The following is an 8,265-nucleotide window of genomic DNA, read 5'->3' as shown; positions in this document are numbered from 1 at the left end:
AGCAGAATTTTAACCAGCTTCTCCCAGAACAGCGCTCAGGGGCACCTGGAGCCGACAAGAGCGGTCCAAGGTGTGCCGGCTGACGACCCGGACACAGTGCTTAGAGGAGCCGTGGCACGCCAGGGGCTGACGGCTCCGATGCCTGCAGAGCACGGGCCCCAGACAACACGGAAGACGCTGCCTCTATCAGGACCAAGCGTGACACCCTGACGGGTCTGTTGCCTTGAAAATCACCACGTGAGGCCCTCCAAACATGGCTGCCAGTAATACCCAGCAGTACACAGCAGTACCCAGAAGTACTGAGTCATACCCGGCAGTACTCACCAGCACACAGCGACCTCCAGCAGCACCCCGCAGCACCCCAAGGCACCCAGCTCATCCCTGGTCGGTTGGCAAGCAGTGGCTGGTCTGTCTTCCTGTTCCTTCCACAGTAAGGAGGGAGGCCTGAGATAGCCCAGCCATGAGGCCCACAGTGGTCACAGGTGATCCCAGTGTGATGTGCCCCTTGCAGGGGGTTGCAGCTCACTCTGCAGCCTCTCCATTCTGCTCCCCAAGGCCTGGGAGAACCTGAGCTTGGCTGCCTGAGAGCTGGCATCAGGGGCTGCTGGGGGCCGGGGTAGAGGGTGGCAAGCCGCTGCGTCCCTTTGCCCCAGCTTTGGGCTGTCCCAGTGCAGAGCTCTGCCCACGAGCCTTTCCTGCCTGGGCCCCATCCACGCTTCCAAACCCAGCTCCTGCCCAAGTCCGCCCTGTGCCCACTGGGATCCCTTTAAAGGCATCTGCAGCCCAGGACAGCCTGCGCCAGCCCCCCAGGCAATCTCTCCATGGCTCTGTCCCCGGCACCTGCTCTCCAGTGCCCACACTTCCTGGAGAAGGGTAGAGCGGCTGGGCCGAAGGGACGTCAGGGGCAAGGGAGGAGCATTTTCCCTGCCTGATGCACGTCTGTGTGCCGTGCGTCTCCGGTGCGGGAGCCCAGCCACTTTCTGATCAGACCACGCGTGCACAGAGAGAAGCCAGCCGTCCGCCAGCCAAGCACGCGCATGCCCCTCAGGCAGCCCTGCCTGGGCCTTTCCCGGCCCTTTCCCTGCCTGGGCCTGGGTGAGTGCTCTCTCTGGTCAGGAAACAGCCGCCTCGGAGAGATCTGAGAAGGGAAAGCTGGCGGTGAGGAGTCACTATCTAGCAACGGGGAGCTACTGAGGGGCGGAGAGAGCCCCTGATGAGGACAGGGGCCAGATCACTTGCCTTCTGGGGCCATGAATCACCCTGGGAAGGTGCTCTCTGGGGCCCCAGAGACTCACCGGAGAGCCGGCCAGGGCGGGGACAGAGGTCCCGAGGGACCAGGAGACCGAGGCTCCTGCTAAGACTCCCAGGGAGGACAGCCTCCGGGGGCCGCAAGGGCGCATGGGAAGCTGCCCTCCGGGGGCCAGCCAGCTGGCTGGGAGCCCCCCACCCCGTGCAGGGGTCCACGCCCTGCTAGGAGGGACACCCTGGGGCCTCCTCTGAGCCTCGCAGTGTCCCACCAGTGACCAAGGGACATGTCTGCCGGATCCAGGACCACAAAGCCAGGCCAGCAGGGTGGACCTGGAGCTGAGGGCAGCCGCGGGAGGCCCAGCAAGTACATGTTTGCTTCCTGTCTACGTGTGTGCATGAGCGCACAGCCGCTTTAGCAGCACACCTACGTTCCGAAGCGGTTCTCTTTAGCGTGAGCTGCCGGCCGAGCCTGGTTGAACAGCTGCGACGTCACGCTCTGAGGTCCACGTCTAACTGCATTTTATTGCTTTACAGAATCGTGACGCTCCGAGGGGAGCAGGGCGTTAGCTGGCTGCGCTGATTAAGGCAGGCGGTCAGCCCCCAGTCCCATCCTTCTGCTACGCAGGAGCTTTGCTCCCGTTTTGCCCAGCCGCTGCACTTCTTCCCCAGTGTGCATAACCTGCTCTTAGAAGTTAGCGGGGGGAGCTGAGCTTTCACACAATTTAACCCACGGATTTGAGTCTCACTGGATCCCAACGTTTAAAAGATTGTCAGATGGGTTAGAAAATTCCATTCTCAAGTTTTTAAACTGTCCAGATATACGAAGATTTTTGTAGATGGCAAATATTGTCTCAAGTCTCACGATTACATAACAATGGAAAAATTTCACACCACCAATGTTCAAAGTCCCATCAGCACAGAAGCAGTTTCTAAAGAAGCTATTTTCTCATTCTTGACTGAGATACCAACTTTACCTTGAAGGGCAGACTGTGTTTATTTCTCAAAAAAGTCTGCAAATAGCACACAACTGTCAGCTATGTGTCACCCGGAAAAGGTCAGCAAGTGGAAAACACTTGTATTTCATACAAGGAGAGTGAATTTTACATCATCCCAACAGCGGAGAGGAAGGTTGAGAGGGTGCTCAGGGATCACTGAGGCCTGAACGAGCCCCCTGCCTCTTCCAGCAACTCTGCAGAGTGTGGACCGCTGGGGCCTGGGGCAGCTGGGGGGGCACACTCACCCCCGACGTCCCCCACGAGCTGGGCGGTCAGGAGCGGCAGAATCAGAGCCCAGGGGGAGAACCAAGGATCTGCGGGAAGCTGACCCCCCAGTTGGAAAAGAGGGTTTCATGCAACAACAGAATGGGTGTATTGAGTCTTCTCTACCCCTGAAGTAAGGGGGCCCAAGAGAGTTCCTCTGGGGGGCTCGGGGCGGGGCTGAGAGCCATGGGGTGGGCTATTCCTTTGCTTTTTCTACCTGTTGGATATGAAAGCTATTCCAGCAGCAGACCTGAGCCCCAGACTTCCGACAAAGGAAAAAAGGAAAAAAACTGCCCCTATGGGGATGGCGTGTGGGAGGGTGAGATTCCGGGCATCAGAGAGGAGATTATCGGAGTGAACCATCCAAAAATGTGACAAGTGAAACAGAATACTGGAAGCCAGATAAACACCTGCATCACGAGTTTATGAGGACACGGAAAAGACCCAAATCCCAGCACTGAAAGAGTTCCAGAAGCTTAAAAACATAATTCGACATTAAAACATCCAGCAGATTGATTAAAGAAGAGATCGTGGTGCAGACCCCGATTAGTACCCCTGGGAGAAGAGGACAAGAAACATCTCAACAGACGAAGTGGGAAGGTTAAGGGACAAATGTAACACAGGAAGACGAGACTGACTTGGAGGATGGAGCCGGAGACCTAATATACGAGAGCTTTGGACGTCCCAGAAGTGGAGAAGGATATCAGTGGGAGGAAGGCAGTAGCTGAGCGCTGGAAGGGTCCTCCCGCCGAGGAAGGTCTGCCGGCTGCACGCGCAAGGGCTCGTGGCGTTCCGGGCTCGACTGCGGAGAAAAACACAATCTGAGCTGCGTCCCGGTGCGCACGGCAGACCCGGCGCGCAGGCCGTGTTTTTCCATTTATATGAAATTTCTAGAAATGACACTTCCGATCTGTAGGAAGAGAAAGCAGAGCAGTCACTGTCAGGGGCCAGCGGGCTGACCGGGATCAGAATGGAAGTTTTAATGAACATGTGACGCGTTAATTGTCAGAACTCACTGACGTGCACAATTAAAAGAGGTCCCTTTTGTGGCATGCAAGCTTTACCTAAATGTACTTGAATAAAAATGACAAATTCTATAGTTTCTCCATAAAAAAAAAACCAACAAATTTTCAATCAAAAGGAATCGCTTACCTAAGAAGGAAAAGCACTCAGACAGCGTGAGACACCTCACCTACCACAGACGACGCTCACGGCGGCGGAACAGCGTCTGGGGACGGCGGAGGAAAGGGACCACAACCCAGGGGCCCCCGTTCCCAGCAGGGATGTTGCTTTGTCATCAGAATGAAAGATACACAACGATAAAAAACTATTTCAGAGAGTTGAGACCTAAGTACTGCATCTCAGAAAATAAGCGCCCATTTATTTAAGGAACCATTAGTCGTACATTCGGTTGCTCGCAGCTGAAGCCCCTCTGAGTGTGTACAATTACTGATACGGACGTTCTCAGAAAACCAGGAACAGATGGGTTCTTTCTTTTTCTTTTGCTACCTAATGACTCAGAATTTGTAGGTCCTGAGAAATGAGAATCACAGCACGCCTAGTTCACGTCAGTGGATTCTTCATCTGATAAAGAAACTACGTATCGTGCCAACAAACAATATCACATTTAAAAGTGGGAATTATTAGAGGTTTTCTATAAAAATCAGGAACGGGACATGAAAACTTGTGCCTGTCTGTGAGGATGCTCTGGAATCCTAGCCAACACAAGACAAAGATAAAGCAGCACTGACAGTAAAAAGTAGAAGATCAAATAACCACCACTTGATGAAGATCTGGCTGTCGAAAGGAAATCTTAAACAGTTACCTGGAAGTTATTATAACCGATGAGATAATTTGGTATGTTACACTTTAAATGTGTAAAAATCAGTAAATATTTTACTATAAACAATGAAAAAATTATATTGACAGCAAGAACAAAATATTGTGAAGGTAGGAATTTGTTCTATTAGAAAGACATAGATCTTAAGAAAAGAAGACTGCACAATTTTTGTGAAGGATAGTAAAGAAAAATTTACTCAATGGAGAAACAGATCATGTTCTTGGATGTGAAAATCTTTTTTATTATAAAGGTATAAACTCTTCCAAGTGTCTTAATACATGTTTAATTAAATTTCAATAAAAATCTCATAGAATCTTTTTCCTTTTTTTTGAGGAAAGCTTATAAAATATTTCTGAATGATCCTCAGTGCCTACTGGAATGAAAAGCTGAAAAGAAAAGCCACAACTTAAAAAAATTTGAATAATTGGAGAACACAGATTTGAAATCTATTAAGGTATATTCTGAAACTATAGTCAGTAAACAGTGTGATACTAGTGCCCAGTTAGAAGGCTATGTCTCTAAAGTGACTGGGAAAATCCAGAAATGGATCATAGCATGTCTGAGCTGAGTATTTGATAGACTAATTTTAAAAAAGATGTTGCAAACACTAAAATAACTAGAAAAAAATGTATGTGAATGTCTATCTGATATCAAGGTAGGAAAAGATTTTCTCTAAAGGAAAAAATTTGCTATATTTGATTATGTAAAAACAAACAAAAATCCCTATATCTAACAAAATTAAAACTGGAAAGTGAATCCAAGTCAATTATATCTCAATTTTAAAAAAAGAATAAGGCACACATTGGAAAAAACTGGTGAGCTAAAAACTGGAAATATTTGCAAAATCCGTGACAAATAAAGGGCGCTGTGCTCAGTTCACATTTGGCCTCAAAAACTAGTTTAAAGTGCCACCCCAGCACAAGGGATGGTATCAGCACCTGGAGCTAACATCCCCCATCCCGGTCCGGGCCGGCGTCCCGCTCGCCTGGCCCTTGACCCACCACCTCTCTGCCAGGGGACGGAAGGGGGTTTGAGCCCAGAGCCTGCGCACTTAACCAGCGTGTCCCTCTGCCTTCAGAGAGAGAGGAGTGTGAAAAGCTCAGGGAGCCTGAGAAGGTGGAAGTAAAAGCCGTGCGATGTCACTGCACGCCTCTCGGCCTGGCCGAGCGTGGGGTGGCAACTGTGCGAGGCCGAGCCCTCCTTTGACTTCCTCCTCCTCTCGTAAGGGGGGGCTGGAAGCTGACCCCCCAACCCCCCAGCACGAGTTTGAGAGACCCCTGGGGACCGGCCGGAGCCAGGCCGACCAGCAGATCACAGAAGCTGGGCTCACTGACACGCTGAGGACCACTGTGAAGCCAGCCTTTCCCGCTCAGTCACAACCCTTCTTTCAGGTCGACCGCAGGGTCGGTCTCGGGTCCAGCCAGCGTGGTGCCTTCCATCCTGGGCCTTCTCATGCCTCCACTTTCTGCCTGGAACCCGCTTCATGTGACAGTTCTCCGAGCAGCGCCCCTGGACACTGAACAAACACCACCCAGGCCTTGTCCCCCTCTGCTCACTAACCCCTGCTGGCTTCCCCATCACCCAGAGTCGACCAGGAAGTGCCCACGGGGTCTGCCCCGCCGGCCACCCACAGATACGCCAGCCTCCCTGAGGCCATCACCCGGCCCCCGGGCCGCCTCCCACCCCTGAGCCCCACAGCACTGCCCCACCCCAGCTCCATGACCCTTCGCCCAGCTAACACCCCTCAGTCTCAGACCCCCAGTCATCTCTGTGGAAGGGCTTCCCCTCCCCACCTCTCAGATGCGCCCGCCCCCCAGCAAGCAGTCAACACCATTCAAACTTCCCTGTGTCTCTGTGTTTCGTTTGGTGAGCGTCCATCCTCCCCGTGGACCGTGGGACCCAGCAGGGCAGAGGCTGCCTCCAGGGTGTTCACTGCGTGTCCCAGGGCCCAGGATCATGCCTGATCTGTAACAGAGGGTCACCATCATTTGTTGGACAGAGCAGCACCCCCCAGGATACATGCTGAGTCAGGGCAGGGTGGACCTGGGTGGGCCCTGGCATGACTTGAGGAAGACGGGGCCCCAAGGGGCCAGTGACAGTGGCCCAGGGGCAGGATGGAGCTGCAGGAGGAGCCGCCAGGAGCCCAGAGAACCTGGGAACTGGGGGCCAAGCCACAAGGCAGGGTTCCCCAGTTTTCAGCAGCACCACAGGGACTTCTGGACCTTCCAGGGGTAAGACTGGGTTCCTGCCAAGCTGGGCTGGTGTGAGAGGCTACCGTGAACTTCGAGGGAGACAGAAAGAGTGGCTCCTTACTGTGAAGATGCCCGAAGTACATACACATCATTCACATCGGCAATAAAAGTTGAAAGTACTCCCATCCCAGCCTGACGTGATGGGTAACAAATCCTCTTTGGGGTAAATGGATAAGTCTGTTTGTAAAAAGGGATCTGATTCTTCGAAAGCAGCGAGGCGCCGGCTGTGGAGAGGGTGGAGACAGTGGTGGGCAGGAGCGGAGGAGGGCCACCATTCTGTGAGCAGAAGGGGTCTGCTCGGGCCCAGGGCCCCCTTCACCCTTCAGTTTCCACCCGGACTCAGATTGGTGGTGTTTCTCTCTCTGCCCAGAGCATCTGTTTCTTTACTGATTCAGAGACTAATGGGGCACTGTTGGCAAGTTGAAAAAGCCCCTTTCCGAGTGGACTGTGCGAGCAGCCCTGCCCTGCTCTCCAGTGTGTTTACCCTGGACTTTATGGAACAGCGAACGCCCATCTGGAGCCATTCAAGGCAGACGAGCGCCCTCCGCGGACCCTGTACCCCCACCATCGCCACCAGCCCCAGAGCTTGCAGCCACCTGCTGTGTGCACGGTGTGAGGGCACTGGGCCTGGCACCGTGGGGACAGAAAGAGAAGTCAGGGGCAGAAAGGGCGTCACAGGAGGGAGAGAGGATGTCTCTGTTCTCAGGGGCCTGCCGTCCCCTGGGTAGACCAATCGCGATCATGGCAGACCCTCCCAGACCAACCAAGAACGGAACAAAGCATTCTGCGGGTTCCAGGCGGGCTCTCGTCCGATGGTTTACTCAGGTGGTAACTGCCGCTTGTCCCACCTTTCCTCGAAATGACACTCTTTGTAGCCACATGCATGGCTACCGGGAAGAAAACCGCGCTTCTCGGCCGCACGGGCATCCGTGTCCAGCCCTGAGACGAGGGCCTGGTCAGCGAGCGTGAGCGGGCACCTGTTGTCTCCTGAGACGTGTCCTCGGGAAAGCGGCTCAGCCCGAAGCCATCACTCTCCCGTCCTGCCGTCCGACGTGGGGACAGACAGGTCAGAGCTTGGACAGACAACTCAGTCCAGGAGGACTGCCTGGTGACAGCGTCACAGAGAGGAAGGAGCCTGGGTCTCCGACGGCCGTGCAGAGCAGACCCGCCCAAAGCGCCTTCCAGAGCCCTGCAGGAAGCGCAAAGCCGAGCCCGGCGGAGTCAGAGCTCCTTGGGGTCTCTGCTGTTTGCAACAGACCTGACCCCGAAGGCCTGAAGCCCCCGCTGTGTGCCAGGGCCCTGTGTGAGGGACCGGGGCTGTGAGAACCAGTAAGACCAAGTCCCTGGTCCCAGGGAGCTTCCAGTCATGTGAGAGGCAGAGAAAGGCCAGGTCACAAAGAAGCAAAAATGCACCTTCTCAGATGCTGGTGGGTTCCATGAAGCACGGAAACAGCCCGCCAAGTTAGAGGGGAACAGACACGGGGCGGAGCCGCTGAAGGCTTCCCGAAGGGGGCGGGTTTTAGAAAAGTGGGAGAGGTGAACAGGGCATTTGTTACAGGAAGTCCGGCGCAATTCAGAACCTGGGAGAGACAGGTGGAGCTACAAGGGCGTCACTAGAGGGATGGGATGGTACCTGAGAAAGGTGAGGAGCTGTGAGCGAGGGGAG

This window comes from Vicugna pacos, chromosome 5, assembly GCF_048564905.1.
Source record: "Vicugna pacos chromosome 5, VicPac4, whole genome shotgun sequence".
Taxonomy (NCBI): domain Eukaryota; kingdom Metazoa; phylum Chordata; class Mammalia; order Artiodactyla; family Camelidae; genus Vicugna; species Vicugna pacos.
This window is presented reverse-complemented; position numbering follows the sequence as displayed.